Source organism: Sander lucioperca, chromosome 7, assembly GCF_008315115.2.
Source record: "Sander lucioperca isolate FBNREF2018 chromosome 7, SLUC_FBN_1.2, whole genome shotgun sequence".
NCBI classification, from domain to species: domain Eukaryota; kingdom Metazoa; phylum Chordata; class Actinopteri; order Perciformes; family Percidae; genus Sander; species Sander lucioperca.
Window position 1 is genome coordinate 7,097,867 of NC_050179.1, and position 8,474 is coordinate 7,106,340.

Consider the following 8,474-nt stretch of genomic DNA (forward strand, 5'->3'; position numbering starts at 1 on the left):
GCCATTTAGTCCTGTTTACACAACTTCAAACTCTAACTAACAGCGGGACAATGCCTGGAACACCCATTTAAGGAGCTGGGGAAGATGTATAGTGGAGGACATATTTGGATAAGTTTTACCTGAGTTTGTCTTGTTGTTCAGTTTTCAGTTCATCGTTGTCATCGCTGTCATCACGATTGTTTTCATGTTCTTCTTTCCCTTCCTTTACATCTCCTTTTCCTTTTTTTCTTATTACTCTTATAGTTCTTTTTCAACATGCTCTTTATTTCTACGTAACATTGTTGTTCATCTCAGAACACCTGATTGCATTAACGAAAGATACAAGCGTGTCGGTTTAAATGCCAAGTAACTACTATACAGTGTATGCCTCCATGTCTGCTTTGCTTTTTTACATCAATCATTCTGATTTTACATAATCTGATATCACAGCTGCAAAACAGTGGCAACATGATGAGACATGCAGTCCATCATGGACTCTATCACACTTAATAAAGCTTCAACAGTGCTTCACCAGCTGCAGCGTTCAGGTGGATGCCGCTGAAATGTATATAAAAACAGAGCCTAGGTAAATGGATGAGAGATCAGAACCATGTGGAAGCTGTGTTGACCACGTGCTGAGCTCATACAGCAGCTCACAGCCCCCTCATGGGGGTAGGGGGCTAAATGAAGGCCACCTGGACTTGGACTAATCCCCCAAACACTATCCTCCTCAGGACCGCTTCATGGACTCATGCCACAGGATTTACACAGTTTTGGATTTGAAACAGGCCTATGAGGTTTTTTTTTCTTTTGGTTGGAGAGTGGATGAAGGTGGTGGGGAGGAAAGACTTAACCTTTTTTTCGTGAGTCTCTGATGCCATGAACCTGCCGAAGGTCATAGCTCATGCACACTGCTGAGCAGTGTGTCCTATTGGAGGTTGTTATGAGTGATGGATTTGTCATCATAAAATGTATTCATTTTCAAACTTTCAATTCCCAGTGCCTGTTTTCGATTAAGTGTTTGTGATCTGGAAATGGACACATGGTTCTCATGACCAAACTGTGCATCTACTCTCTCTTGCACATTTGCACAAGTTTCACGTTCATATATGTTTGGTTTTTGGCAAATCATATCTGTTATCAAATCACAGGACTAATACAATTGTAACTCCAAATGAATGCGTAGCGAATTGAGGTCTTCATTGTAGTTATATTTAATCAAGATTAGATTTGTGGATACAGGACCTTTTGAAGTTGTGTAAAAGATAGTAGCCTCATACAATAATCTGGCGTCAGATTTGACTTTGTTGCACCAAACATAAATCACATACATCTGTACTGCACAGTGACAGCACACACACTGACACACATGCACATACACAGACAAACAAACACACATGCAGATAACATGATTAAATAAGCTTTGGAGACTGGATGTCTACATATATCTCAAGATAAGGTCAAAGTAGACAGCCGATACCCAAGTGCTGCACTTATTTCCTGTTGGCTGCAGGTAGTCTCGGTATTGTAGAGTAAACAAAAGCAGAAAAGACCTCAACAGCTTTTGTGCTGCTAATTGTTGTAGAGAAGTGATTGCCATTGTTGTTGTGGCAAAAGAAAAGCCTTGAGGTTGTCTAATAGTGTAACAGTAATGGTACTAGATACACTAATGCACTAATCCTGTGGCTCAGGAAGAGAGCAGGTCGTCCTTTACAGTTTGATCCCCATCTCCTCCTGTCCGCATGTCGACGTGTCCCTGAGCAAAACCCACTCCTGGGTAGGGCCAGCACCTTGAATGGCAACTCTGCCATCATTGGTGTATGTGTGTGTGTGAATGGGTGAATGAGAGACAAATTGTAAAGCACTTTTCCCGGTAAGGTAGAACGGCACTGTATAAATGCGGTCCGTTTACCAGTGTCCAATGTATTTTATATGTAAATAAATGGATGGATGGATATATATTAGGCTTCTAAGGGCGTTTTCACACATGAAAGTCCGAACCAAGGTCCAGACCAAGGTTCATGTTTTTGTTGCATTGTATACATTTCATCCGGTAAGTTTTGGTTTCACACTGCAGTTATGCAAGCGCACTAAAGATCTAAACGTGACAAAACTACGTCCTGTCGTCATCACATACGTGAGCTGCGTCTCCAGATAACTTATAATTGATTGGTTTGTTGACGGGCTTCCCCGTATCCTCTCTCTGTGTCTGAGTTTTTTCAACTGGCTGCTGCTCTCCCCTATTGCCGCAGCTCTTTTTGTTTTGCTGTGTTGTTGAGAAGCAAGACACTGGAACTTTCTTTCTGGATTATTTATTTAGAGACAAACGGAAACCTACACGGTACATTTACTACCACTTAACAAATAAACTGCTGATGTATTCTCAGCTCTGATAGCCGACAGCTGTCTGCTCTGAGCGCATTCACCGTCACTCTCTCATGTAGCCTACACACTAAGCACTGAGCTGTTCCTTAAAGGAGCTTCCCTGGTCTTGTAACACAAGAAGAGTCTGCCAGAGTTTCTTGTATTTGGTCCAAAAGTCCGAACAATCCAAAAAATGCTTTCACACTATAAACAAACCGGACCATGGACCATTCAGTTTGGTCCGGACTGAGACCACCTCTTTTTATCGGACCAAAATTTGGTCTTTTGATCCGGACCGTGGTCTGGGGGAGGTTTCACACCTGTAATTTTGGTTCAGATCAAACAAAAAAGTCAGAAAGTCCGGACCAAATGAGGTATGTGTGAAAATGCCGTAAGTCTTTTAGCCTAATGTTTTTACTGTAAAACCACCCGTAAAACAGATATGCAGTAGCATATATTTTATATTTCCATTGTTGTGAGGTTTTTAATTGTGTTAACTGGTGTCTGTACAAGGTTTTATTGGTGTGTGATTGATGTGATTGTGTTTTGTTCATGATTATTGCGAGTGATGGTTTTGGGGTCTGTGTGTGCTATCTTGAGCATGGTTTCACTTGTGTGTGTGATTTAATGTTTGAATTATGTACTTCATTGTCCCTCATAGAGTCACCGTATTATGTTGTTTCTCTCTCTTTCTCACACACACACACACACACACACACACACACACACACACACACACACACTGTGTGCAGCAGCAGTGGGACTTGAACAAAGTGACTACCAATGTGCAGTGTGAAATCTTAAACGTCCTTATCATGGAGCATTCTAACAACACTAATTTTAGATGTCCTAGTATCTCTGAGGCCAGGTTATCTGTGGCTGAAAGTTTCCCGGGCCTTCTGAGAGCTGCGATCTTTCACTCTGAAAGAACCAGGTCTTCATCAAGGGACACCTTGGCATACTGAAACCCTCAAGCAGAGATTGAACACAGTGTGGTTTTCTGGGTGTGTATCTTTGTAAGGTCCAAATATACTCTCAACAAAACTCAACGAAGGGTTAGGGTTAGTGGACCAAGTCGGGAGATGTTTGTTGCTCTATGATGAATCAATTCTGGATTATTTTAAGGCCAGAGATAGTCTTTAGGGCTAGGTTTTCAACTGGGATTATGGTAATGGTCTAGAATTGGGATTAGGCGTAAGGGAATAGAGGTAACATTAGGGATATTATTAAATAAATAGTTTGATGCTGATAATGAATAGTTTGATGCGTTTTCAGTTTTTGTACGAATTAAACAAGATATAATGTGTTAATTTTGGATCTTTACAGGTGCTGGTAGGCAGATATTGTTACCTTTGGACAGAACCAGGCTAGCTGTTTCCCGTTGTTTATGCTAAACTAAGATAATCAGCTGCTGGCTGTAGCTTTATATTCATATTTATCATAAAGACATGATAGTGGTATCCGTCTTGTCATCTAACACTTGGCAAGAAAGCGGAGAAGTGTATTTCCCAAAAAGTGAAGTGAGCTTGTTTTTTTTAAGCTGAACCACTGTCCCGCAAACATTTTGTGCAGATCTATGCTGTCATTTGATCTGACTGGAGGTTATTCACTATTAAACAATGTCACACGTCTAAAACATGTTTCACACCTTACTTTCACACTTTGTCACACTTGACTGCCCAGTAGACCTATCTCGTCAATGTCAAATTAATGTACAGGCATATTCCTATGTAGTTTACAGATTTACACAAAAATGATACAGAAAACAACACATAACTCAAGGACAAAAAAAATGGGTCAAAGCAAAAGGAAAAACGGACTATCTTGTTCAGGGAATTTGAAAAAAAATAGAATTGTGCATAATGACACTGCAAACAGCATTGCAAACAGAAAGACATTTGCACCATGCACTGAGCAGATATGAAGGACTACTTACAGTTTTGGGTGTAGTTTTGCAGTGGAATTTCAATCTCAGCCCGGCCCAGTTCATTGCTGCTGATGCATTTGACACTGGTGTTGTGGTAGTCAGCAGAATGCATGGTAATGGTGCTCTTCACTGTCTGGATGCTGCTAGAGCTGGTGACTGCAGTCTGTGAGAGAGGTCAAAGACCAGGTGATCGGTGGCAGAGGATTCCCCCGACTGATGCACACACAGACCACAAGCTTTTCTTCAATCATGCACTGGGAACCATTTAGGATTTTAGGAGGAACTGAAAGAAATATAGAAGAAAATGAATGATTTAATACTTGATCAATTGTAATTACCATAAATATGTTATGGGTTGGAACCATGTCAAATGAATATTATATTTCAATGTCAAGGTGACAGTTGTCTTTGTAACCATAATCTCTCACACACGTGATGTTGGTATTGTGGTCATCTGGTGTAGGAGTGAGGCGTAACCTATTTCGCTCATAAGGGCCATAACCATGCATCTAGTCATAATAACCACGAACTACCGAAGACTGTCCTTAAGCCTTTATCCATTCCCAGTGGAGATTCGTTCTTGCAATGCATAATATATCAGCAAGACATATCAGTGTGGTAGATTGTCCTTCCTTCATTGGAGAACCCCAACCATGTTTTTTTTTTGGTTAATGCTGAAAACAAATAAAATCAAGATTATTACCTTCTGTAAACTATTTTCCTGTTAATTAGTTTTGTTTTCAGTCTAGTGTGTTACTCAACATTTGAGAATGCAGTGGAGGTTTAAAGAAATAGTTCAACATTTTGTTCAAATTCACTTATACGCTTTTCTTCCAAGAGTGAGATGAGAAGATTGATACCACTCTCATATTGTGCGTCAAGAACATGCGGAGCTGGAATCAAGCAAGGGAAACAGCTAGCGTGACCAAAGTTTAGAAATATGACTACAGGTGGCCGGGTTGGGTCAGTGGGTAGAGCAGGCGCACATATATTTAGAGATTTATGCCTTGACGCTGAGGTCCAGGGTTCGACTCCAACCTGTGACGATTTCCTCCATGTCTACCCCCTCTCTCTCCCCTTTCTCACCTGTCCTGTCCATTAAAGGCGGAAAAGCCCAAAAAATAATCTTAAAAAAAGAAATATGACTACAGCTGACTCATTAATACGCTGTAACTTATTTGTTTAATCCATACACAAACTGAAATGTAAAAAATGTGTGGTTTTAGGGGGAGTTGTAACAATGCTCTAACTGTGTATTCACTAAAGTGTTCAACTATTCCTTTAAGGCACTACGTAGTGCACCAAACCTAAAATGTTGCCATGTTTTTAAATTTATAATACAGTAATATATATTTTACTACATTCATTAAAATTACTCAACATTTAATAACCAGAATATGCATTACTTACCAGAAACTGTGATCAAAACCCTCTTTGGAAAAATATGCGTCTGATTACATCCCCATTGTAGTTTGAAGCCATACTCATACTCTCCACGTGGTAGCTCATTTCTCCTGAAAGTGTCTTTTGTCTCCGATTTTACTTTGTTGACAACTGTTTTAGTTACTGTATTTTGTGGAACTCCTTTGAACCAAATCTTTCTGTATGGAACTTTGTTTGTTGGAAAGGTAAATTCATATTGGATCGAAATGCATTTGCCATATTCCACTTTTATGTGTGTGGTCACATTGATTGAAAAATGTGTGTCGTTTGGAGTTTCTGCCGGATGAGCAAAATTACAACAATTAAAACAATTTCCATTGCATTCTATTCAATGTGGGATGTATTCATATTAGTTACTGTAGTTTGAAATACATCATACATTCAAAACAATGAATCTGGCAGCTCCTGGCCTTAAAAAAGAGGCAGAGAATCACTGAGTAGATCAAAGTCATCCTTGTGTTCTGGAGGAACTGGGGAACAAATACTTTTTTTAAATTCTTTTGTAAATTTCATTTGTAAATTTCATACATTATAACTACTATAAAAATTCTTAGCAGAGTCAAAGATCCTTTATACTAAAGATGGTATGAAATGGTACACACTTCCTGTCTCCTAAAGGGGCGTGGCCTTATTTGATCATGTAGTGAACTTTGTGTGGATGGATGAAAAGTTATATTTGAATAATTTATTAATATGTTCTTTGGCTAACGTTAGATATTTACAGAGCTAAAAGACATATTTCAATGTAATGAAGGAGTAAAACGTAATCTGTACTAACCCCAATGTTCCATGTGTAGGAATGGAGCAATACAATCAAGTTACCCAAAAAGCAATTGCAGATTTTCTCCAGTCAAGCTTGTCTTCTGCATGGAAGTAGAGAACCCTCATACCAAACTCATTGAGTAGTGTTATCTATTTCTACCCCATGTGACCTCACTGTAATATTTAGTTGCTGGTCACAAATAGTGCCGCAGTTTTCCTACATGGCCTTTCGGGATTTATTACTTTATCCTGTAATTTCTCCTCTTTTTTCCAAACACATGGAAATCACAGGTCATTAATTTGTTTCTGAGCACCAGTGGATAAATGCAAACCTTGGTTATATGCAAAAAGTGTGTGCATAAAAACATCATATGATTGTAAAGTGCTGGTGTGAAAACTGACCCTCCTTATAGTTAATGCCAAACCTCATGTGAGAACTAATGGGGCAGGGGAACAAAAAAAATTAAGTGTGTGTGTGTGTGTGTGTGTGTGTGTGTGTGTGTGTGTGTGTGTGGTGTGTGCGTGCGTGTTTCATGTATAGAATGGATGTCATCTCAAGGCATGAAGCCATCAAGTTTGAAGCTAGTGGAGTGAAGTAATTCCCCCCTCTTCACCTGTTAACCGTGGCCCATGCAAACCGATTGAAATGAGAGGTTGGTGGGGTAAGAGAAGTGTCATGTCTGTATCTGTATGTATGTGAAAGACAAAACGAGAGAGACAAAGGGGCAAGGCAAGGGAGAGCTACATTTTGGGAAACATTTTCCAAGAATTAGATGAGATGATCAATACCACTCTCATATTCATATAGTACAGTGGGAAACAACAAAAAAGATCCACTTACCAGCACCCCTAAAGCTCACTAATTAACATGTTCTTTCTCATTTGTTTAATCCATACACAAACAGTACTGTACAAACATCAATTTGTGGTTTAAGGCAGAGTTAAGACTGCTGTTAACTATTTCTTAGCAAACTACAGCTGGGTAAATTGACTGCTAGGTGGTGTAATCCATCACTGTGAATAGCAAATCTACATTTATTATTGTCAAAGTTATGTTTTTTAAGTGTCTACTAATACCTTTTCATATTGTATAGGAATGAATGGAGACCATGCTAAAAATATATACTAAATATAATAGCATGGTTGCTTTACTAGTTACTGAACTACAAAATGAATTAGCTTCATTACTCATTTCATTAAGTTTAAACTCTATACAGCTCTGTCAATGATGTCTCTAAACAACTTCAAGGCACAGCCACACGTCAAACACATCTTCTATATTCAACATGTGTTGAAATAAAGCAAACAGAAACCCTCAGCTGAGACCAGGGCCATCTTTACGTATGACCTCAGATACCAGATGACCTCCATCTCCAGGATGTTATGTGTATACTATACTATAAGTGGACATGCAGAAAGATCCAAGGACCCCCTACTGGACTGTCATCAAATCTCATGAGTCACTGCCTGCAAATAGTTCACAGCTGTTAATATCCCAAATACTAGGCAGCTGTCTCTGGCATGGCCTGTGCCACTTATCACGACCAGATTAGTCCACTATGTGACACGAGAAAATGCAAAGCCCTGCAAAGTGAAATGGTCAGCATTTTGCCTCCCGATCATACTTTGAGTCAAACATGATGAATGCTGGTAAGTTTTGTGTGGCGTTTAATCACGGTATGAAAACATATCAGGTGGCAAAGGAAAAAAAGGAATGGCATTTGATATCAAAATTAAGCAAACTGAAAAACTGATATATCTGATATACTGTATATACTGTATGTCGGCCTCTATCGACTGTATAAAGTGAGGAATTCCATGCTGAAAACATTTTTTAACCAATCTGATGGAAAAAACAAAGGAATTTTTTAGGGGGAAAAAATCTTGCTGTTGAGGAATATGAGAAAAACGTCGGGAAGAAATCCGCACTATTTTTATCGTGAGGATGGATGCACGATTGCCTTGAGACAACTGCAGAAAGGAAATACGTTTCCCAGTG